The sequence below is a fragment of the Panulirus ornatus genome, chromosome 10 (assembly GCF_036320965.1).
Source record: "Panulirus ornatus isolate Po-2019 chromosome 10, ASM3632096v1, whole genome shotgun sequence".
Classification (NCBI taxonomy): domain Eukaryota; kingdom Metazoa; phylum Arthropoda; class Malacostraca; order Decapoda; family Palinuridae; genus Panulirus; species Panulirus ornatus.
Window position 1 is genome coordinate 60,264,851 of NC_092233.1, and position 23,852 is coordinate 60,288,702.

The following is a 23,852-nucleotide window of genomic DNA, read 5'->3' on the forward strand; positions in this document are numbered from 1 at the left end:
GTGGGGTTTTTTTTTTTTTTGATATCTGGAGAAAGTGTGTGTGTGTGTGTGTGTGTGTGTGTGTGTGTGTGTGTGTGTGTGACAGGATTTGACACAGAGGGCTTGTCAAGGTTAATTCGAACGTATGTGGTAAATAGAAAATTGCTAACTTCTTAGATATTTTTTTTTTTTTTTATCATTAGCGGAAGGTAAAATGTGCGAGTAGGATGGGAGGAGGGTGAGTGGTTCCCGGTGAAGGTAGGTCTGCCACCTTGGATGTATATCAGCGTGGTTGTTTAATCTGTTTATGGACGACGTGGTGAGGGAGATGAATGCATTGGTCTTAGAGCGAGGGGTTGTAGGCCTACTCTCTCTCTCTCTCTCTCTCTCTCTCTCTCTCTCTCTCTCTCTCTCTCTCTCTCTCTCTCTCGTCCTCAGAATCGTATGCTTAAAGCCTCTCTTCCCCCCCCCCCCCACCTCCCACTCGAGGGAGAGGGAGGGAGGTGGGGGGGGCGAGGACATCTAGCAAGGGACACTGGACTATTATTAATGAGATCTACTGGAGCGGAGGAGACGCGACGCGGCCCAAGACAATACTATACATAAGAAGGTAAAACTCAAAAACGAGATGAAACGTCTGGGAGGGAGATGTGCCGGATACCACCATACGAACGCCATCTGTCTGAGCGGGCATTTTTTGAGACCTGAGGGACGACGTGGAGGGAGGTGATAGGTAGAGAGAGAGGGAGGGAGAGACAATGGTCATTTGGGAGTCTTTGGCGGAATCTTTGGAGGGGGCGTCAGGCGCCCGCGGGCGGGCGGCCGGCGTGCTCCCCCCGGGGTTCATTTCCAGCGTCGGGGGCACGTATAAGTCGGATGAGCCAGTGTCCTCGAGGGCCCACAAGCCGTATATATAGGTGACTATATTTATCTCCCTCTCAAACCTTATACCCGGAGGAAGATGGGAAATAACTGGGACGAGGGTTTGGCACGGGGGCGGAAAGCTGTGAATTTTCGTGGAATTTTTTGTGGATTCTCTCTCTCTCTCTCTCTCTCTCTCTCTCTCTCTCTCTCTCTCTCTACTCTCTACTCTCTCTCTCTCTCTCACTCTCTCTCTCTCTACTCTCTACTCTCGATTTTTAAGAGTCCTTCTCTGCCAAAGATCACCTGAAGTTCAGTCAGGTTTCGTGTAATTCATATATATTTTTTTTTCTCTCTCTCTCCCGGTTCTTGCTTGCTCCGTGTGTACTTAGGTTGGCCATTGTCTTTCATCATTACCTCTCGGTTTAGTGCTGCCTCACACCACCACCTCTGAGGTAAGGTTGTTTGTTGGTTTGTTTTATTGTTGGTTTGTTTATTGTTGTTTGGTTTTACGGCCAGCGACCGATGAGGCATGGCTACAGTGGACGATTTGGCGACGTGGACCACGGGTTAGCGATGGCCGACCCCTTCACCCTCCTTTGTCCAAGGTAGATAAATGTTAAGTCGATCTTCAGTGGGTGATATTCTGGTAATCATGTCGATATTCACTTGGTGATATTCTGGTAATCATGTCGATATTTACTTGGTGATATTCTGGTAATCATTTAGATCTTCACTGGGTGATATTCTGGTAATCATGTCGATATTTGTAGACGTAATTGATCCCTGAAGGTTAGGCTCGCGTCTCCTTCACTCCCTGTAGACTTCACGTAGCAAGCACTGCAGTGTGTGATGTATGTCTCTCTCTCTCTCTCTCTCTCTCTCTCTCTCTCTCTCTCTCTCTCTCTCTCTCTCTCTCTCTCTCTCTCTCTCTCTCTCTCCCAGTTGGTGTATAAACAGACGAAGCTTGCAGAACACGGGCGACATCTGTTGAGGAGAACCCGCAACCAGTTGAGTTGCCGGTGAATACATTAGGAACATAACTCTGGAGTTTCCTGTCTGTCCTTAATGCTCCTTAGACCAAAACTTCAGGTATCATTTCGGCATTTTTATGTATCATTTGATTTTATGTTAAAAGTTTGGCAGTGGCAAACATATTGTTATGAATTGTACGTAATGATTGTGATGAATACGACAGTCCGAGTTAGAAGAAGTGTATATTTCATGGATTTATATAGTTCAAAGGTCTAATTAGATAGAGGAGAATGTGATAACGTAGGAGTTCACCTTGTCCCTGCAGCTGGGTGTAGCGCATCTTTGGAATTGCAGGAGCCCCTGGATTGTAGGGATCACAGGATTATCTGTGGCCCCCAGGACCCCTTGGTGAAAAGGGTCCTTGGCGGCCCCTTCACTGTTTGTATTGTTGTTGTGTAAGTATTGCTTGTTTGTGGTTGTTTTGTAGCTGGTGATTGTTCTGGGGTGCCATGTTTTGCGAAGTTTGGTGACTCTGTTACATTTTACGTTCGACGGGGGTGGATGACGAGACAGCGCCCATACCCACACAATTAACACCATCGGCGTGGCCGACCAAGCTGGCCTCCTAGATGCCTTGTGCACCAGTGAAGTGATCTGTTGGTCGACCAGTCCACCCACTATGGCTGGCGGCTCCCGCGACGCTACTTATGCCTGGACACGTCCGCCAGGCGACTCCTGGCTCATCACAATCCAACAGGGGTTCTGTGGTGCCATAGCACCCATGGGCTCCCTTGGACAGCAACAGTAGCAGCAGCAGCAGCAGCTCCTCCCTGCCACCACCTCGAGGAGGAACACACACCCACACCGCCCTCCCGTAGGACATGGCTAGACTTGCGGGACTTTTGATCACTGCTCTTGTGCAGGGCGCAGGATAGAACCCCCGGAGCGAGTGGCTGCCCTTCACCCCCGGAGCGAGTGGCTGCCCTTCCACCCACCTACCAATAACTCAGAACTTCTGCAGCGCCTTCCACAACCCCAGGAGAAGCAACACGAGACTCGGGGTCTCCCAGCAACGTCTCCTCTGGGAAGGCTTGTCCCCCCCTACACCTCTGACACCCACCCTCCTTGTCCCCACAGGAGCCGTGTGCTGAAAGAAAAAGAACCCGTCACCACACCTAATCCTGCACCACTTTCTTCCTCCCAAGAGCTAAACATTACCTCTTGTATTTACTCGGTAAAACATCGTGTTATCGCCCGTTGTCTCCTGCCGCCTCTCTCTCTCTCTCTCTCTCTCTCTCTCTCTCTCTCTCTCTCTCTCTCTCTCTCTCTCTCTCTCTCTCTCATTCTCCCCCACCATCACAGAAGAAGCTGGGCACGTAAGAACGCCAGCTGAGGGGCCTTTTGTGTTCGTGTTTGTGATGTGGAGAGTGAATGTCATGTGTGTGTGTGGGTGGGTGTGTGTGTGTGTGTTTGTGTGTGTTGTACGTGATGTCTAGTGCGGTCAGTGTTTTGTTGATGTGGATGGAGAGCGGTGGGTCATTCAAGGGTGGTGGGAGCAAGGGGGGCAGGTGGGGTTTACGTCTGTCATGGAGGTTGGTTTAGAGAGGGGACGACATCTTTAGGGATGCAAGACTTGCTGTTTAACCTGAGGGTGAGGCTGGGTTGTGGTTTGTGTGAGCTAGTGTTGCGTGTTTTGCTGCTGCGTTTGGCATATTAGGGTGTTGCGATGAGATTAGAAGGTCATGTGCGTGTGAGGAGACTTACACACACACACACACACACACACACACACACACACACACACACACACACACACTTGATCGCCGTTTCTCGCGTTAGCGCCAGGATCAGACGAAGAAAGGCAGAATTCATCCATTCTCTGGCTGTCATGTGTAATGCGCGGAAACCACAGCTCTCTATCATCAACCAGGCACCCCCAACAGACCTCTCCATGGTTTACCCCGGACGCTTCACATGCCCTGGTTCTGTCCATTGACAGCACGTCGACCCCTGTATACCACATTTTTCCAATTCACTCTCTCCCGTGCACGCCTTTCACCCTCCTATATGGTCAGGCCCCGATCGCTAATGATTATTTTTCACTCCATCCTTCCACCTCCAGTCTGGTCTCCCGCTTCTCCTCGTTCCCTCCACCTCTGACACATGTATCCTCTTTGTCAATCACTCTTCGCACATTCTCTCCATGTGACTGAACCATTTCACACACCCTCTCCTGCTCTCTCACCCACACTATATATGTGTGTGTGTGTGTGTGTGTGTGTGTGTGTGTGTGTGTCAAGTGATTATAAGTGTCAAACAAATTTTATAGAAGTCGTTAAGTGTCATCTTATTGATCGCGGGGACTTGCGGCCCAGGATCACCGAAGAACTTTGTCCTTCACCCACCCCCACCACCGTCTCCTGCCTCCACCCCTCCACCTCTCCACCTCCACCATCTCTCCTCCTCCTCCCTCATCCAGCTGCCCTCCACCCACCCTTCACACCACCTCCTCCTCCTCCTCCTCCTCTCCACACATCCGGGCCTGTAGGTTTCCAGTCGTCAATCTTCGTCAGTGTCAGAAATCTGTCGATTCGCGTAATTTTCTCGTAGAATAAAAAGTGTTGGACACCTCTCAGAGAAGGTGTGTGTGTGTGTGTGTGTGTGTGTGTGTGTGTGTGTGTGTGTGTGCAGACGCCACCAGCCTAAGCCAAGTACACCTTATATCGACCAGCCTGGAAAGAAGGAGGAACACCTGGGTTGGGTGTAGGCCAACGGCGCGCGGGCCACGCCCATGAGGGATTCGAACCCATACGGGTCCGGCCCATAGACTAGCCCATGGTGGTGACTCATGGTCAGCAATGCTAATCACTATCAAGTGTGTGTGCTATACGGGGAAGGAGATTCTAATTCCTTTGTCTCTGTTTTAGCTTCTGGTGTCTCTGTTTTAGCTTCTGGTGTCGTAGAGCTTCTGATGTCTCTGTTTTAGCTTCTGGTGTCGTAGAGCTTCTGATGTCTCTGTTTTAGCTTCTGGTGTCGTTTAGCTTCTGATGTCTTGTTTAGATTCCGATGTCTCCGTTTTAGCTTCTGACGACGTATTTAGCTTCCTATCTCTTATTTAGCTTCTGATGTCTCAGTTTTAGCTTCTGATGACTTATTTAGCTTCCTATCTCTTATTTAGCTTCTGATTGCCCTGTTTTTAAAAGCCTGTTGTTGTACCCCCGAAGGCTACTGAACTCCATACGTGTACACGCCTCTCTCTCTCTCTCTCTCTCTCTCTCTCTCTCTCTCTCTCTCTCTCTCTCTCTCTCTCTCTCTCGTGTTTGTTTGTGGTGTGAGAGTGTGAGTGAGTGAGTGAGAGGTTCCTATTATCATGGAAACCAGATACGTCGGAGTGGAGGGAGGGAGAGAGAGAGAGAGAGAAGTTGGTTCGCCAGTCGTTGCATAAGACGAGGAGCGCAACGTCAGCAGCAGGAAGCCCGGCCGCGGGGGCGTCAGCAAACAAGCCGTCAGCAGTAGGGTGTCAGCAGAGAGAGAGAGAGAGAGAGAGAGAAGAGAAGAGGCATCAACTGTGAACGTCAGCATCTGTGAGCGCCAGCAGGAAGTGAGCGTCAGCAGCTGTAAGCGCCAGCAGTGTGGACGTCAGCTGGTGTGAGCGCCAGCAGCGTGGACGTCAGGAGGCGTGTGAGCCAGCGGTGAAATGCCGAGGTCGACAGTGAAACACGGACGGTGATATCACTGCATATCTGTGCTGCGTCGTCTTCTGTGTCCGTCCGTAGTAAGCGAGACACAGGGGCACCACCTCGATATAAAGGCGAGTGTTCGCTGGCGTTGTAGCCTCGAGCAGGCGGAGCCCGGTAACACACACACACACACACACACAGTACAGTATATTGAGGAAGGACAGATATTCGTGTGTCATGTGTGCATTGATCATCAGCTATATTGCCCCCCCCGCCTCGCCAGAGCAGATATTCGGGACGTCACTGCCAAGCCTGGGTGATGGTGTGCGCCAGTGCCCTCACGTCTGGCAGTGACGGAGGGGTAGTAGTGTCCTCACGTCTAGCAGTGACGGAGGGGCGGTACCCCTCATGTCTGGCAGTGACGGACGGGCGGTACCCCTCGCGTGTGGCAGTGACGGAAGGGGTAGTGTCCTCATGTCTGGCAGTGACAGAGGGGCGGTACCCTTCACGTCTGGCAGTGACAGAGGGGCGGTACCCTTCACGTCTGGCAGTGACGGAGGGGGGGGGTGTAGTGTCCTCACGTCTGGCAGTGACGGTTGGGGGGTAGTGTCCTCACATCTGGCAGTAACGGAGGGGTAGTGTCCTCACGTCTGGCAGTGACGGAGGGGGGGGTAGTGTCCTCACGTCTGGCAGTGACGGAGGGGGGGTAGTGTCCTCACGTCTGGCAGTAACGGAGGGGTAGTGTCCTCACGTCTGGCAGTAACGGAGGGGTAGTGTCCTCACGTCTGGCAGTGACGGAGGGGAGGGGGGTAGTGTCCTCACTCTGGCAGCGACGGAGGGTCAGAGCCCTCACTTCTGACAGTGACGGAGGGGCAGTGTCCACTCTGGCAGTGACAGAGGGGCAGTGCCCTCACTCCTGGCAGTGTCACTATGGCAGTGATGGAGGGTCAGTGTCACTACTCTGGCAGTAAAGCAGGGCAGTGCCATCTCTTTGGCAGTGACGCTCAAGGATCGTACCGTCGTACTTAAGGATCGTACCGTCGTACTTAAGGATCGTACCGTCGTACTTAAGGATCGTACCGTCGTACTTAAGGATCGTACCGTCGTACTTAAGGATCGTACCGTCGTACTTAAGGATCGTACCGTCGTACTTAAGGATCGTACCGTCGTACTTAAGGATCGTACCGTCGTACTTAAGGATCGTACCGTCGTACTTAAGGATCGTACCGTCGTACCTAAGGATCGTACCGTCGTACTTAAGGATCGTACCGTCGTACTTAAGGATCGTACCGTCGTACTTAAGGATCGTACCGTCGTACTTAAGGATCGTACCGTCGTACTTAAGGATCGTACCGTCGTACTTAAGGATCGTACCGTCGTACTTAAGGATCGTACCGTCGTACCTAAGGATCGTACCGTCGTACTTAAGGATCGTACCGTCGTACTTAAGGATCGTACCGTCGTACTTAAGGATCGTACCGTCGTACTTAAGGATCGTACCGTCGTACTTAAGGATCGTACCGTCGTACTTAAGGATCGTACCGTCTCACATAAGGATCGTACCGTCGTACTTAAGGATCGTACCGTCGTACTTAAGGATCGTACCGTCGTACTTAAGGATCGTACCGTCGTACTTAAGGATCGTACCGTCGTACTTAAGGATCGTACCGTCTCACATAAGGATCGTACCGTCGTACTTAAGGATCGTACCGTCGTACTTAAGGATCGTACCGTCGTACTTAAGGATCGTACCGTCGTACTTAAGGATCGTACCGTCTCACATAAGGATCGTACCGTCGTACCTAAGGATCGTACCGTCGTACTTAAGGATCGTACCGTCGTACTTAAGGATCGTACCGTCGTACTTAAGGATCGTACCGTCGTACTTAAGGATCGTACCGTCGTACTTAAGGATCGTACCGTCTCACATAAGGATCGTACCGTCGTACTTAAGGATCGTACCGTCGTACTTAAGGATCGTACCGTCTCACATAAGGATCGTACCGTCGTACTTAAGGATCGTACCGTCGTACTTAAGGATCGTACCGTCGTACTTAAGGATCGTACCGTCGTACTTAAGGATCGTACCGTCTCACATAAGGATCGTACCGTCGTTACCTAAGGATCGTAACCGTCGTACTTAAGGTCGTACCGTCGTACTTAAGGATCGTACCGTCGTACTTAAGGATCGTACCGTCGTACTTAAGGATCGTACCGTCTCAAATAGGATCGTACCGTCGTACTTAAGGATCGTACCTTTGTACTTAAGGATCGTACCGTTGTACTTAAGGATCGTACCGTTGTACTTAAGGATCGTACCGTTGTACTTAAGGATCGTACCGTTGTACTTAAGGATCGTACCGTCGTACTTAAGGATCGTACCGTCTCACATAAGGATCGTACCGTCGTACTTTAAAGGGTCGTACCGTCGTACTTAAGGATCGTACCGTCGTAAATTAAGGATCGACCGTCGTACTTAAGGATGTACCGTCGTACTTAAGGATCGTACCGTCGTACTTAAGGATCGTACCGTCGTACTTAAGGATCGTACCGTCTCACATTAGGATCGTACGTCGTACTTAAGGATCGTACCGTCGTACTTAAGATCGTACCGGGCTCAAAAGGATCGTACCGTCCCTACTTAAGGATCGTACCGTCGTACTTGGACGTACCGTCGACTTAAGGATCGTAGCGTACTTAGGGCGTACCGTCCACATAAGGATCGTACCGTCGTATTAAGGGGCGTACCGTCGTCTTTAAGGCGTAAAAACCCTCGTACTTAAGAGACCGTCTCACATAAGGATCGTACCGTCGACTTAAGGGTCGAAACCCCTCCATAAATCGACCGTCGTACTTAAGGATCGTACCGTCGACCCAAGGGTGTCCGTCGTACTTAAAGGGTCGACCGTCCACATAAGGATCTACCGTCCCCTACTTAAGATCGTACCGTCGTACTTAAGGTCGACCCCGAATTAAGATTACCGTCGTAAATTAAGGGTCGACCTGTACTTAAGATTTGTACCGCCACATAAGGACGTCCCGTACTTTAAGGGTCTACGCTCACATAAGGGTCGACCCTCGTACTTAAGGATCGTACCGTCTCACATAAGGATCGTACCGTCGTACCTAAGGATCGTACCGTCGCTAGTGAAGCAGGGAATATTGAAGTCTTAAAAAAAAAAAAATACTTTTTCCCCCATTCTTCCGTTTTCTAAGTATTGATATTTCTTTTTTCCCCCGCCTCACCATAATAAGAAAACGGGAAGATAAGGCTGATTTATATATATATTTTCACATTTTTTCTCCTCTTATTTATTCCCCCCCTGACGCCGGAGACTTGCGAGGCTGTTACATCCCTTCCTCTTCCCATAGCTGGAAGATATTACTTCGTATACGTGCATTCAAAACTGTAATTCCTCTCTCTTCCCCCCACCCGCCCGTGTACTTCGCTCGGGCCTCCGTTAATGAGAATCGCGTAATTAAAAGCCGATTAGTGTATGGGGTATGAAGAGGGAAAGATGAATAATTGTACTTTTAAAAAGAATTTGGGGGGGATAACTAGCCAAATTTCGACCCTTGGGTAGTTGTGATTGCTCTTGTATGATTAGGTTGGTGCGGGCGGGAGTGTCCCCCCACAGCCCGATTTATCAAAATTTATGAGGGTTTGTTCCCAACCCCCCCCCCCCCCCCCCCACCCCCAGCTATGTACGGGGGGGAGTTTAAAAAGACCTCCCAAACCTCGTAAGGTATACGGAAAAAGGGAAGGTAAAGGGCCAACCCCAGCTGGTGGGGGGAGAAGACCCCAAACCACGTAAGGTTAGTAAGGTAAGGGAAGGTCCCCGACCCCCGCCTTTTGGGGGGGAAAACCTCCCAAACCATCGAAATAAGGTCAGTCTCAACCCCCCAAACACCTGTCAGACAAAACCCCAGGGCAGTTTGAAGCAAAGGGGAAACCCCCATTTCGTGTTGTTTTACGTAGGTGTAGTTAATTGTGAATGCGAAATGGATTTTTCCTGGTCCTTGTGACGAATCTATTGGGCCCAAGGCAGTCCTCTACCCCCTCCCAACCACCGAGTGGGGGTTGGTTTTTGATGGAATAGATGATGGAAACGATGGGGGGTTTGGGGGAAAGGACTCTCTCTCTCTCTCTCTCCTCTCTCTCTCTCTCTCCATTGACAGCACGTCGACCCCTGTTTTTACCACATTTTTTTCCAAAATTTACTTCTCCCCTGCAGCCTTTTCACCCTCCCATTGGTCAGCCCCGTCGCTAAAGTTTTTTTTTTCACTCACCTTCCCCTCCAGTCTGGTCTCCCCTTCCCTCGTTCCCCCCACCTCTGACCATTACCCCTTTGTCAATCAATCTTCGCCCCCATTCCTCCATGTGCTGAAAACCCTTTCCCACCCTCTCCTGCTCCTCACCCACACATATATGTGTGTGTGTGTGTTGTGTGTGTGTGTTGTGTCAAGTATTATAAATTTTTCAAACAAATTTTATAGAAGTCGTTTTTAAATGTCATTTATTTATCGCGGGGGCTTGGGCCCAGGTTTTACCGAAGAACTTTGCCTTCACCCACCCCCACCACCGTCCCCCCTCCTCCCCCCTCCCCTCTCCCCCCCCACCAATTTTCTCCTCCTCCTCATCCAGCTGCCCTCCCCCCCCACCCTTCACCCACCCCTCCTCCCCCCCCTTCCACACATCCGGGCCTGTAGGGTTTTCCCGTCGTCAATCTTCGCAGTGTCAAAATCTGTCGATTCCGGTTTAATTTTCCTTGAAAAAAAAAAAAAGTGTTGGACACCTCTCAGAGAAGGGTTTTTGGGGGGGGGGTGTTTTGGGGTTTTTGTGTGTGTGTTGTGTGCAGACGCCACCAGCCTAAAACCAAGTACACCTTATATCGCCACCTGGAAAGAAGGAGGAACACCGGGGGTTTGGGGGTAGGCCCAACGGCGCGCGGGCCCCGCCCTGAGGGGGTCAACCCATACGGGGCCGGCCCCTAGATTCCCTGGTGGTGATCTGGTTTAACAATGCTAATCACTATCAAAGGGGTTTTGCTATACGGGAAGGAGATTCTAATTCCTTTGTCTCTGTTTTAGCTTTGGTGTCTCTGTTTTTTGCTTTGGGTCGTTTGAGCTTTTGAGTTCTGTTTTTGCTTCTGGTGTGTAGAGTTCGAGCTCTGTTTAGCTTCTGGTGTCGTTACTTTGAGCTTGTTTAGATTCCCATGTCTCCTTTTAGTTTGACGCCGGTTTTACCTTTCCCATCTCTTTTTTAGCTTCTGTGTTCCCGTTTTAGCTTTGATACTTATTTGCTTCCTATTCCTTTTTTAGCTTCGTTGCCCTGTTTTTAAAAGCCCTTTTTTTTTGTACCCCGAAGGACTGAACTCCATACGGGTTCACGCCCTCTCTCTTCTCTCCTCTCTCCTCCTCTCTCTCTCTCTTCTCTCTCTTCTCTCTCTCTTTTTTTGTGGGGTTTTTTTTTGGGGGTTTTTGTTTAGAGTGTGAGTGGTTGGGTAGTGAGTTGAGAGGTTCCTATTACAGGAAACCAGATACGTCGGAGTGGGGGAGGGAGTGAGAGAGGAAGGGAAAAGTTTGGGGGTTTGCCAGCGTTGTAAAACAGGGGCGAACGTACCCCGCAGGGAAAACCCGGCCGCGGGGGCGTCAGCAAACAACGTCAGCAGGAGGGGGTTCAGCAAAGAGAGAGGAGAGGGGAGAGCAAAGAGAAGAGAGAGAGGAGAGGTGAGAGAGAAGAGGCATCAACTGTGAACGTCAGCAACTGTGAGGCCAGCAGGAAGTTTTAGCGTCAGCAGCTGAAGCGGGCCGCAGTGTGGACGTCAGCTGGTTGACGCCCCAGCGTGGAGTCAGGGGCGTGTGGCCAGGGGAAATCCGAGGTCGAAGTGAACACGGCGGGGATATCACCATATCTGGCGCGTCGTCTTCTTGTCCTCCTAGTAAGCGAGAAAACAGGGGAACCACCCGATTAAAAAGGGGTGTTCGCTGGCGGTGTACCCGAGCAGGGGAGCCCCCGGGAAAAAACACCAACACACACACACCGTACGTTATTGAGGAAGGCAATATTCGTGTGTCATGTGTTTCATTGGTCATCGAATTGCCCCCCCCCCCCGCCAGAGCAGATATTTGGGAGTCCCCCGCCAACCCTGGGGGTGGTGTGCGCCAGTGCCCTCACGCTGGCAGTGACGGGGGGTAGAAGGTCCTACGTCTAGCGTTTTACGGGGGGGCGGTACCCTAAATTTTCTGGCAGGACCCGGGCGGGCGGTACCCCCCCCGGTTGGCAGTGACCCCGGAAAGGGGTAGTTTTTCCTCAGTCTGGCGTGACAAAGGGGCGGTACCCCTCACTCGGCAGTGACCCGGGGGGGGGGTTTTTGCCCCCCAGTCTGGGGGAAAAGGGGGGGGGGTGGGGGGGGGTTGGGTTTTTCTTCTGGCTAAGGGGGGGGGGGGTGTTCCAATTTTGGGGGGGGGGGGGGGGTAGGGGGTCCTACGTTGGCAGTTGACGGAGGGGAGGGGGGTAGTGTCCCCACCTGGGAGTGACGCTCAAGGACGTACCGTCGTACCTAAGGGTCGTACCGTGTACTAAGGGCGTACCGTCTCACATAAGGATCGTACCGTGTCCTAAGGGGTTACCTCGCTAGTGAAAAACAGGGGGAATATTGAATCTTACAAAAAAAAAAATGCTTTTTCCCCCATTCTTCCGTTTTAAGTATTGATATTTCTTTTTTCCCCCGCCTCACCATAATAAGAAAACGGGAAGATAAGGCTGATTTATATATATATTTTCACATTTTTTTTTCCCCCTTTTTATTTCCCCCCCCGACGCCGGGCTTTCGGGCGTTTCTCCCCTTCCCCTTTTTCCCTAGCTGGAAAATTTAGCTTTGAATTTGCTTGCTTCAAGCTGTAATGTCCTCTCTCATTCCCCCCCACCCGCCTCTTGTGTAGCTTCGCTCGTGCCCCGTAATGGAATCCCGGGGAATTTTAAAAAAACCGATTTGGTTTTGGGGTATAAAAGGGAAAGATGAATAATTGTACTGTTTAATGAGATGGGGTGGATAACTAGCCAATTACGAGCCTTGCGGTAGTTTGTGAGTGGTTCGTTGTATGATTAGGTTGGCTGCGGGGCGACAGTGTCGTCCAACAGCCTGATTGATCAAAATGGTAATGAGGTTTGTTCCCAGACCCCCACCCCCCCCACCCCCAGCTATGTACGGGGGTGAGGTTAGAGAAGACCTCCCAAACCATCGTAAGGTATACGTAAGGTAAGGTGCCAGACCCCAGCTGTGTGGGGGTAGAAGACCTCCCAAACCATCGTAAGGTATACGTAAGGTAAGGTAAGGTGCCAGACCCCAGCTGTGTGGGGGTAGAAGACCTCCCAAACCATCGTAAGGTATACGTAAGGTAAGGCAAGGTGCCAGACCCCAGCTGTGTGGGGGTAGAAGACCTCCCAAACCATCGTAAGGTATACGTAAGGTAAGGTAAGGTGCCAGACCCCAGCTGTGTGGGGTAGAAGACCTCCCAAACCGTAAGGTATACGTAAGGTAAGGTAAGGTGCCAGACCCCAGCTGTGTGGGGGTAGAAGACCTCCCAAACCATCGTAAGGTATACGTAAGGTAAGGTAAGGTGCCAGACCCCAGCTGTGTGGGGGTAGAAGACCTCCCAAACCATCGTAAGATAAGGTCAGGTCTCAGACCCCCCCAAACACCATGTCAGACTAAACTCCCCAGGTCAGTGTTGATAGCAAGGGTAAACCTCGTCCAGTTCGTGTTGTTGACGTAGGATGTAGTTAATTGTGAAGTGCGAAATGGATTTTCCTGGTCCTTGTGACGAATCTATTGGCCAATGGCACGTCATCTACCCCGCTGCCCAACCACCGACGTGATTAGGTGTTTTGATGGAATTAGATGGATGGAAACGATGGGGGGTTGGAGGAGAAGGGACGTCTCTCTCTCTCTCTCTCTCTCTCTCTCTCTCTCTCTCTCTCTCTCTCTCTCTCTCTCTCTCTGGATGCTTGTTAACGCACAGGACCGGCTCCCTCCTCCTCCTCCTGCTAGACCCCGGCAGGAGGGGAATGCCCATGGAGTCATCCGGGGATGTTGAGTCAAACGTGACGGTTTTGTGATGGGGCGTAAGGTCCCGCCGTTGTGGCGGCCCCCCCCCAAGAGTTCTTGGCCGCTGGTGATGTTGGTCGTTGAGGATATTGGTCGTTGGTGATGTTGGTCGCTGGAGTACTGCTGCTACGGAGGGTGGAACTGGCCTCGGCATCAGGGCGATCAGTGTCCTCTGCGTCAAGGCCAGGTATACACACGCCTCCGTAGTGAAAGCCAGAGAAGAGCTGGATTGAAAGTGAACTGAGCCCCAGTGGCGTTACTTCATAGCACAAGTGTGTATATATATATATATATATATATATATATATATATATATATATATATATATATATATATATATATATAAAGGCTTTAAGGGGCACTGGAACATATAATCGAGGTGCTGGACACTTCTGGGAACAGCACTTCGAAAAATATCCTCTTCCCATCCAGGACGCTCTTCATATACAGCCCGTATTGTAGCGAACATTGTCGTGTTTCCTTCGTACATATCTTTTTTTCCCTCCAGGGAGGTGAGGTGAGGTGGACGGTGGCGTTGTTGTGCCATGCAGGTGATTTTCTGCAGGACGTAAGGGAGGGAGAGGGAGGGAGAATACCCAGGGCTAATGTAGCCAGGGAGGGACGCCTCTCCTCCCTCCTCCTCCTCCTCTCTCTCTGTGTCTCCTTGCTTATTGTCCTCCTGGCGTCGCCTCCTGCGATAACACCGCTGCCAGGGCAGAGCGAGCACGATAGTGCTTCCGGGAGGCGGCGGAGGAGGAGGAGGTGGTGGGTCGGGTCAAGTTGCTTGCTCGGGGGAAGCGCTTAAGGTTAAGTGTTTAGCTCGGTTCTATCCCAATTTCTCTTAGTAGTAGTAGTGGTAAGTAGTTGTAAGTAGTAGTTGTAAGTAGTAGTCGTAGGGTGTGGTCTGTGTAAGGAGAGTGTGGCGAGGGAAGGTGTGTTTGTAAGTGTTGTGGACCAGGACTGGAGAGCGTGGAAGCGACGTTGTTATGAGCCAAGGGTGTGGAGGGTGAGGTGGGGCGTCGCCCCAACCTCTGGAGGAGGAGGAGGCTGGAGGAAGAGGAGGAGAGGAGGCAGGCAGGCAGGAGGAGGAGGAGGAGGAGGAGGAGGAGGTCTTCGCCGCCTCCCCTGCTTCTTCAGAAGGACTACGTCCTCCTCCTAGAGTAGCGCTTCTCCTGCTTCCGGACCTCGGGGGGAGGCGGAGCGGAGCCGGGGCGCGACGAGAGTACCGCTCCTGAAGCGGTGACCGTCCCACTTCAGGAAGCGCGTCGCCCATAGTGTTCACACATCGTGTCTCCTCCTCCCTTGCCCCCCCACAGCTGTGTCAACAGTTCCTTTGTCGCGCATGTTTTTCAGCAGCACCAGCCCAAGCTTTTGTCTCCTGAGGGAGGGGAAGCTGGAAGAACAGGGTGCTCTCGTTACTCAGTTTTCTTTTCCTTTTTTTTGTCATTTTTTTCATCATGAAAACTGAGGGATGTGTGGGACAATCTGTTGTGGTAGCCATGTGTTAGGGAGGGAGGGAGGGAAGGGTCGTCCTGTCTGGCAAGGTATAGGGAGGCGTCGCAAACCACCCTCCATTCTCAGCGTTACCCGTCATATATTCACGATGTTATTTACGACTCCTGAAGAAGACGACAAGGAAAGAAGCCATCACTAAAATGGAGGAAAAACAACACGAAAAACCCACCCTCACCCTCCTCCTCCTCCTCCAAATGTTTTTCTCATGTGCTGAACGGGAGTGAAAGACCATGAGTTTCTCTGGGTCATGAAGAGCTGAAGCGTTTCCCATGTAACAAATGATTGGCCCTGGAAATCACCTTTGAGGTAACAGGAGCCGTTGTAGCCAGCCACAATCTAACAGGTAACAGGAGCCGTTGTAGCCAGCCAACAGACGTTCCTCCTCAGCACGAACAGACGTGTGTCCTGGTGTTGCCCACAAGCAACATCTCTTTGCCCCTGTTTGACCTGGCCCTCCGTCATGAACAGATGCGTGGCACGGCGTCCATGAAGACTTTTTGCAAGAATATCAGACTGGAAGGAGAGTCCGGACTCTGGCAATCATTCCCCCTACAAGAGTTTGGAAACTGGACTCCCATCGCCCCCCAGCTTCACAAGTCAGGTGACTTGCGATAGACAGACGTTGTGGATGGGTGACGACTTTCGATAGACAGACGTTTGTGGGGGGGGGGGAGAAGGGGGGGGCGAGATCTCTTTTTGCCACACTCCAGACCCGCGTCGCTGTGCCTCCATGGAGGGGGGGAGGGGGACTTGCATCAAAGATATAAAGACGAAACTTGGACGTCATACGCAGTGGCACAGATAGAGTGTACACACACACACACACACACACACACACACACACACACACACACACACACCGACAACGTTTCCTGGTTAAATAACCAAACGTTTGTTTAGTACCCATTAAAAAAAAACGACTGTAGATTTAAGGTGAGGCTTAGGGAAGGGGCGAGGGAGGAGGTTTTGTAGCCTACTTAAAGAGACGACGGTAATTGAACTTCAGGCTGACTTAAGAGGTTACTTAAGAGGTTACTTACAAAGGGTAGTTACTGGGCTTAAAGGGAGTACCTCACCTTCTTATAAGTGAACTCTCTTATATGTACAAGTTACGGCGCCATTATTATAATACAAGTCAAGATGGAACAATGATTTGCCTTGTGAACATTTATATGTATGTATGTAACCACACAGCTGGGGTCTGGCACCTTACCTTACCTTACGTATACCTTACGATGGTTTGGGAGGTCTTCTACCCCCACACAGCTGGGGTCTGGCACCTTACCTTACCTTACGTATACCTTACGATGGTTTGGGAGGTCTTCTACCCCCACACAGCTGGGGTCTGGCACCTTACCTTACCTTACGTATACCTTACGATGGTTTGGGAGGTCTTCTACCCCCACGCAGCTGGGGTCTGGCACCTTACCTTACCTTACGTATACCTTACGATGGTTTGGGAGGTCTTCTACCCCCACACAGCTGGGGTCTGGCACCTTACCTTACCTTACGTATACCTTACGATGGTTTGGGAGGTCTTCTACCTCAGTCGAAAGTTTAAGGTGAAGGTTGGAAGGTGCTCATGCACAGTGTTTGTGCAATACAGCTTGCTGCCTCCCCCTCCTCATTTGCATATTAGCTCAACATACAGCCATGTCGGCAATCGCGTCCGCGATCCATTTTGGCACAAACAACAGGTTAAAGATATTTACATATTTGTGAGATTTGATATTTTTGCACCCACCTCTCTCTCTCTCTCTCTCTCTCTCTCTCTCTCTCTCTCTCTCTCTCTCTCTCTCTCTCTCTCTCTCTCTCTCTGCTCTGCATATGTTTTGCAATTATCACAATATAATTGAATAGATCCAGCTTTAATTTCCGTATTCATTTTGAAAGTAATTTGCATTTTAAGCACCGGGTTTATCGCCGTTACTGATGGTAAAATTGTTTTGGGGGGAGGAAGGGGGTTGTGGGGGGGGGGGGGGGAGGTGTGTAGGTTAGGTTGTTATGGTGGGGGAGGGGGGGGGGGCTGGGCCCTCCTCTCTCTCTCTCTCTCTCTCTCTCTCTCTCTCTCTCTCTAGGCAGGGGATATAATTGTGGGGTTTATATATATATATATATATATATATATATATATATATATATATATATATATATATATATATATATATATATTAAAAAACTAGAGAATGTTATTTTAGTGTGTGTGTGTGTGTGTGTGTGTGTGTGTGTGTGTGTGTATAACGCGCTATATTGCATCCGGAGCAGGTCCCTCCGCCCTATTCCTAAACCCCATTTTTGATGTGTGGTACAAAACCCCATTTTTATATGTGTGGTACAAAACCCCATTTTTTATGTGGTACAAAACCCCATTTTCGATGTGTGTTAGAAACCCCCATTTTTTATGTGTGGTACAAAACCCCATTTTTGAAGTCTGGTACAAAACCCCATTTTCCATTGTATATATATAGTATTGTCAAAAATCTGTTATGGTAAGAAATTACCTTTGACCTTTGAGATGGGTTAAGTAACAGGTTTCTCGTCCATAAGTGTATTTTATAAATACAACTTGACAGTGCACTTTTAATAGGGGCTTCCCCATGTGTGAAGAGCAGCAGGCAGTCGAAGCAGTGACTTGGCAGTGAAATATCCAGCGCAGTGATCTGGCGGTGAAATGTGCGAAGCAGTGACCTGACAGTGAAATATGCATAGCAATGACTTAACATCGAAATATGCATAGCGGTGGCCTAACAGTGAAATATGCATAGCCGTGACCTAACAGTGAAATATGCATAGCAGTGGCATGACAGTGAAATATGCATGGCAGTGACCCAATAGTGAAATATGCATGGTCGTGAGCTAACAGGTGAAATATACGCTGCATTACCGTGCCGTCTCAGTGAAGTAACCAGAGCGGTGACCAGACAGTGAGATGAGTAGTGCAGTGAGGCGATCGTGAAAAAACATCCAAAGAAATGACTTAACAGTGAATGACGTCATTCGAACGCTATGGCAGCTGAGCGAACAACGCGATCGCTGTGAATTAGTGAATTAGCGCAGGGTGGACCCGACAGTGAAAAATTATGCCATGCAGTTTCTCCCCCTCCCGCGGCAGTGAATTGTACGTCACTGTTTCATACAGGTTGATTTATAACATAGACAGCGTTGTGGGGGGAGGGGGGAACCCTGGGGGGGGGGGTGAGGGGGTGGTAAGAGACGCATCCAATCACTCGTGTGTAGTATTTTAATTGCCCCACCCCCTCCACCCCCCTCCCCCTCCCCCCTATTCCCGTAATGACCCTATCGGGATCACAGATGACCCGGTTATCCGGATGTCGCCCCCGCCCCCCCCTCCCCCCCTCATTAGGGCGACGTCCGGTCCCCCGAGGGGGGAGGGGGGAGGGGGGTATGTATGTATGTATGTATGGCAATACCGGACGCTCAGTTCCCCCGTGGGAAGTGGCAACTCTAGAAGGCGTGGACGGACGCGTCGCCCGTTCAAACGTCTCTCACGGACGGACGCGTTCACGGACGGACGGCCGCTCTCTCACGGACGCGTTGACGGACGGACGGACTCGTTCACAGACGGACGGACGCTCTCTCACGGACGCGTTGACGGACGCACGGACTCGTTCACAGACGGACGGACGCTCTCTCACGGACGCGTTGACGGACGCACGGACGCGTTCACGGACGGACGCTCTCTCACGGACGGATTACATTGCACGGGCGTCGAGACGGGCGGCCTACAGTTCGTTGCCAGAAGACCTGTGGATTAGTGGGAGATGGAGGGGGGAGGGGGACTCAGTGGAGGATGATATGGGCGCACCTGTCGTAAACCAGTCATCACAGGTCCCCACCAGCCACCACAGGTCCCCACTAGCCATCACAGGTCCCCACCAGCCATCACAGGTCCCCACCAGCCATCACAGGTCCCCACTTGCCATCAAAGGTCCCCACCAGTCATCACAGGTCCCCACCAGTCATCACAGGTCCCCACTAGCCATCACAGGTCCCCACCAGCCATCACAGGTCCCCACCAGCCATCACAGGTCCCCACTTGCCATCACAGGTCCCCACCAGCCATCACAGGTCCCCACCGGCCATCACAGGTCCCCACCAGCCATCACAGGTCCCCACCAGCCATCACAGGTCCCCACCAGTCATCACAGGTCCCCACCAGCCATCACAGGTCCCCACTAGCCATCACAGGTCCCCACTGGCCATCACAGGTCCCCACTAGCCATCACAGGTCCCCACCGGCCATCACAGGTCCCCACTAGCCATCACAGGTCCCCACTGGCCATCACAGGTCCCCACCAGCCATCACAGGTCCCCACTGGCCTTGTCACACATCATGTGAAATTACATATATGTAATTACGTCTCTGTAATGTATGGGATATGGAGTTGTACACTCGTGGGTGTGTGTGTGTGTGTGTGTGTGTGGGTGTGTTGGAGGAGTACTGAAGTGAAGTGGTCACGTCGGGGGGCAGGGGGCCAGACGATGGCTCTTCCTCCTGCAGGGATGGTTCATCATGGTGAGGTGTTTCAGCCTTATTTTCGTCCTTGTGGACTTTAGTGTCAGTTATTCTCTCCCCAACTCTTGTCCTCTCCCCCCCCCACTATCTCCCCCGTAGTATTCTCCCCCGATGTACGGGGTGGCTCTCTCTTTCTCTCTCCCCCCCAACCCTTGCTTGTAATCCCGGTAATCCCCCCTCCCACCATCTGTAATCCCAGTAATCCCCCTCCCCAGTAATCCCCCTCCCCCAGTAATCCCCCCTCCCCAGTAATCCCCCTCCCCAGTAATCCCCCTCCCCCAGTAATCCCCCTCCCCCAGTAATCCCCCCTCCCCCAGTAATCCCCCCTCCCCCAGTAATCCCCCTCCCCCAGTAATCCCCTCCTCCCATCATGGTAATCCTTCATTTATTATGGTTACTGGTCGAATTAATTGACCCGTCTCGATACGAAAATCCTCCCCCCCCCCTTAATGGAGTGGTCATGAGTGGTCCCACTCCATCCAGTCATCCCCAGGTGGTCCCACTCCATCCAGTCATCCCCAGGTGGTCCCACTCCATCCAGTCATCACCAGGTGGTCCCACTCCGTCCAATCATCCCCAGGTGGTCCCACTCCATCCAGTCATCCCCAGGTGGTCCCACTCCATCCAGTCATCCCCAGGTGGTCCCACTCCATCCAGTCATGCCCAGGTGGTCCCACTCCATCCAGTCATCCCCAGGTGGTCCCACTCCATCCAGTCATGCCCAGGTGGTCCCACTCCATCCAGTCATCCCCAGGTGGTCCCACTCCATCCAGTCATCCCCAGGTGGTCCCACTCCGTCCAGTCATCCCCAGGTGGTCCCACTCCATCCAGTCATCCCCAGGTGGTCCCACTCCATCCAGTCATCCCCAGGTGGTCCCACTCCATCCAGTCATCACCAGGTGGTCCCACTCCATCCAGTCATCCCCAGGTGGTCCCACTCCGTCCAGTCATCCCCAGGTGGTCCCACTCCGTCCAGTCATCCCCAGGTGGTCCCACTCCGTCCAGTCATCCCCATGTGGTCCCACTCCATCCAGTCATCCCCAGGTGGTCCCACTCCATCCAGTCATCCCCAGGTGGTCCCACTCCATCCAGTCATCCCCAGGTGGTCCCACTCCATCCAGTCATCCCCAGGTGGTCCCACTCCGTCCAGTCATCCCCAGGTGGTCCCACTCCGTCCAGTCATCCCCAGGTGGTCCCACTCCATCCAGTCATCCCCAGGTGGTCCCACTCCGTCCAGTCATCCCCAGGTGGTCCCACTCCGTCCAGTCATCCCCAGGTGGTCCCACTCCGTCCAGTCATCCCCAGGTGGTCCCACTCCGTCCAGTCATCCCCAGGTGGTCCCACTCCATCCAGTCATCACCAGGTGGTCCCACTCCATCCAGTCATCCCCAGGTGGTCCCACTCCATCCAGTCATCACCAGGTGGTCCCACTCCATCCAGTCATCCCCAGGTGGTCCCACTCCATCCAGTCATCCCCAGGTGGTCCACTCCATCCAGTCATCACCAGGTGGTCCCACTCCATCCAGTCATCCCCAGGTGGTCCCACTCCATCCAGTCATCACCAGGTGGTCCCACTCCATCCAGTCATCCCCAGGTGGTCCCACTCCATCCAGTCATCCCCAGGTGGTCCCACTCCATCCAGTCATCACCAGGTGGTCCCACTCCATCCAGTCATCACCAGGTGGTCCCACTCCATCCAGTCATCCCCAGGTGGTCCCACTCCATCCAGTCATCCCCAGGTGGTCCCACTCCATCCAGTCATCCCCAGGTGGTCCCACTCCATCCAGTCATCACCAGGTGGTTCCACTCCATCCAGTCATCCCCAGGTGGTCCCACTCCATCCAGTCATCACCAGGTGGTCCCACTCCGTCCAGTCATCCCCAGGTGGTCCCACTCCATCCAGTCATCACCAGGTGGTCCCACTCCATCCAGTCATCCCCAGGTGGTCCCACTCCGTCCAGTCATCACCAGGTGGTCCCACTCCATCCAGTCCATCCCCAGGTGGTCCACTCCATCCAGTCATCACCAGGTGGTCCCACTCCATCCAGTCATCCCCAGGTGGTCCCACTCCGTCCAGTCATCACCAGGTGGTCCCACTCCATCCAGTCATCCCCAGGTGGTCCCACTCCATCCAGTCATCACCAGGTGGTCCCACTCCATCCAGTCATCCCCAGGTGGTCCCACTCCATCCAGTCATCCCCAGGTGGTCCCACTCCATCCAGTCATCCCCAGGTGGTCCCACTCCATCCAGTCATGCCCCAGGTGGTCCCACTCCGTCCAGTCATCACCAGGTGGTCCCACTCCATCCAGTCATCCCCAGGTGGTCCCACTCCATCCAGTCATCCCCAGGTGGTCCCACTCCATCCAGTCATCACCAGGTGGTCCACTCCATCCAGTCATCCCCAGGTGGTCCCACTCCATCCAGTCATCACCAGGTGGTCCCACTCCGTCCAGTCATCCCCAGTGGTCCCACTCCATCCAGTCATCACCAGGTGGTCCCACTCCATCCAGTCATCCCCAGGTGGTCCACTCCGTCCAGTCATCACCAGGTGGTCCCACTCCATCCAGTCATCCCCAGGTGGTCCCACTCCATCCAGTCATCACCAGGTGGTCCCACTCCATCCAGTCATCCCCAGGTGGTCCCACTCCATCCAGTCATCCCCAGGTGGTCCCACTCCATCCAGTCATCCCCAGGTGGTCCCACTCCATCCAGTCATCCCCAGGTGGTCCCACTCCGTCCAGTCATCACCAGGTGGTCCCACTCCATCCAGTCATCCACAGGTGGTCCCACTCCGTCCAGTCATCACCAGGTGGTCCCACTCATCCAGTCATCCACAGGTGGTCCCACTCCGTCCAATCATCCCCAGGTGGTCCCACTCCGTCCAATCATCCCAGGTGGTCCCACTCCGTCCAATCATCCCAGGTGGTCCCACTCCATCCAGTCATCACCAGGTGGTCCCACTCCATCCAGTCATCCCCAGGTGGTCCCACTCCATCCAGTCATCACCAGGTGGTCCCACTCCATCCAGTCATCCCCAGGTGGTCCCACTCCATCCAGTCATCACCAGGTGGTCCCACTCCGTCCAGTCATCCCCAGGTGGTCCCACTCCATCCAGTCATCACCAGGTGGTCCCACTCCATCCAGTCATCCCCAGGTGGTCCCACTCCGTCCAGTCATCACCAGGTGGTCCCACTCCATCCAGTCATCCCCAGGTGGTCCCACTCCATCCAGTCATCACCAGGTGGTCCCACTCCATCCAGTCATCCCCAGGTGGTCCCACTCCATCCAGTCATCCCCAGGTGGTCCCACTCCGTCCAGTCATCACCAGGTGGTCCCACTCCATCCAGTCATCCACAGGTGGTCCCACTCCGTCCAGTCATCACCAGGTGGTCCCACTCCATCCAGTCATCCACAGGTGGTCCCACTCCGTCCAATCATCCCCAGGTGGTCCCACTCCGTCCAATCATCCCCAGGTGGTCCCACTCCGTCCAATCATCCCCAGGTGGTCCCACTCCGTCCAATCATCCCCAGGTGGTCCCACTCCGTCCAATCATCCCCAGGTGGTCCCACTCCGTCCAAGGAGACCTCTCGTTCGTGTGGAGTTACACCCCCCTCCTTCCCCTCCCTCCCTCTCCCTCTGTCTTGGGGGGGGGCGTCATGGGGGGGAGGGAGGGGGGGGGTGGTTAGAGAGCACCACCACAACCTCAACCATCCACAACCTCAACCATCCACAACCTCAACCATCCACAACCACAACCATCCACAACCACAACCATCCACAACCTCAACCATCCACAACCACAACCATCCACAACCTCAACCATCCACAACCACAACCATCCACAACCACAACCATCCACAACCACAACCATCCACAACCACAACCATCCACAACCACCCACAACCACAACCATCCACAACCACAACCATCCACAACCACAACCATCCACAACCACAACCCCAATGTCGCCGCCTTCCCCCCTCCTCCTCCACCTCCTCCTCCACCCCCGTAGCGCCATCAGCGCCGTGCTCTCGCCTGGCGGAGCGCGCGCGCCCCCAGCAGGAGCGCGAGGCCCTCCCGCGCGCCTCTTGGATGTTAATTTCCAATAAACCCGGAGTTTTTCTCGCTTGAGGAGAGGCTCGGCTGCCGACCAGGGAGGAGGAGGTGTAGACATGGCAGGCCCGAGCCATTC

At 52.8% G+C, this 23,852-nt stretch overlaps 1 protein-coding gene across 3 annotated transcripts in view; it reads left to right on the forward strand.

The window, feature by feature from the left end:
* The window catches only part of LOC139750997 (protein O-linked-mannose beta-1,2-N-acetylglucosaminyltransferase 1-like), a 444,536-nt gene that overhangs the window by 255,860 nt on the left and 164,824 nt on the right, over window positions 1-23,852 (forward strand). The gene's annotated exons all lie outside the window — the stretch shown is intronic.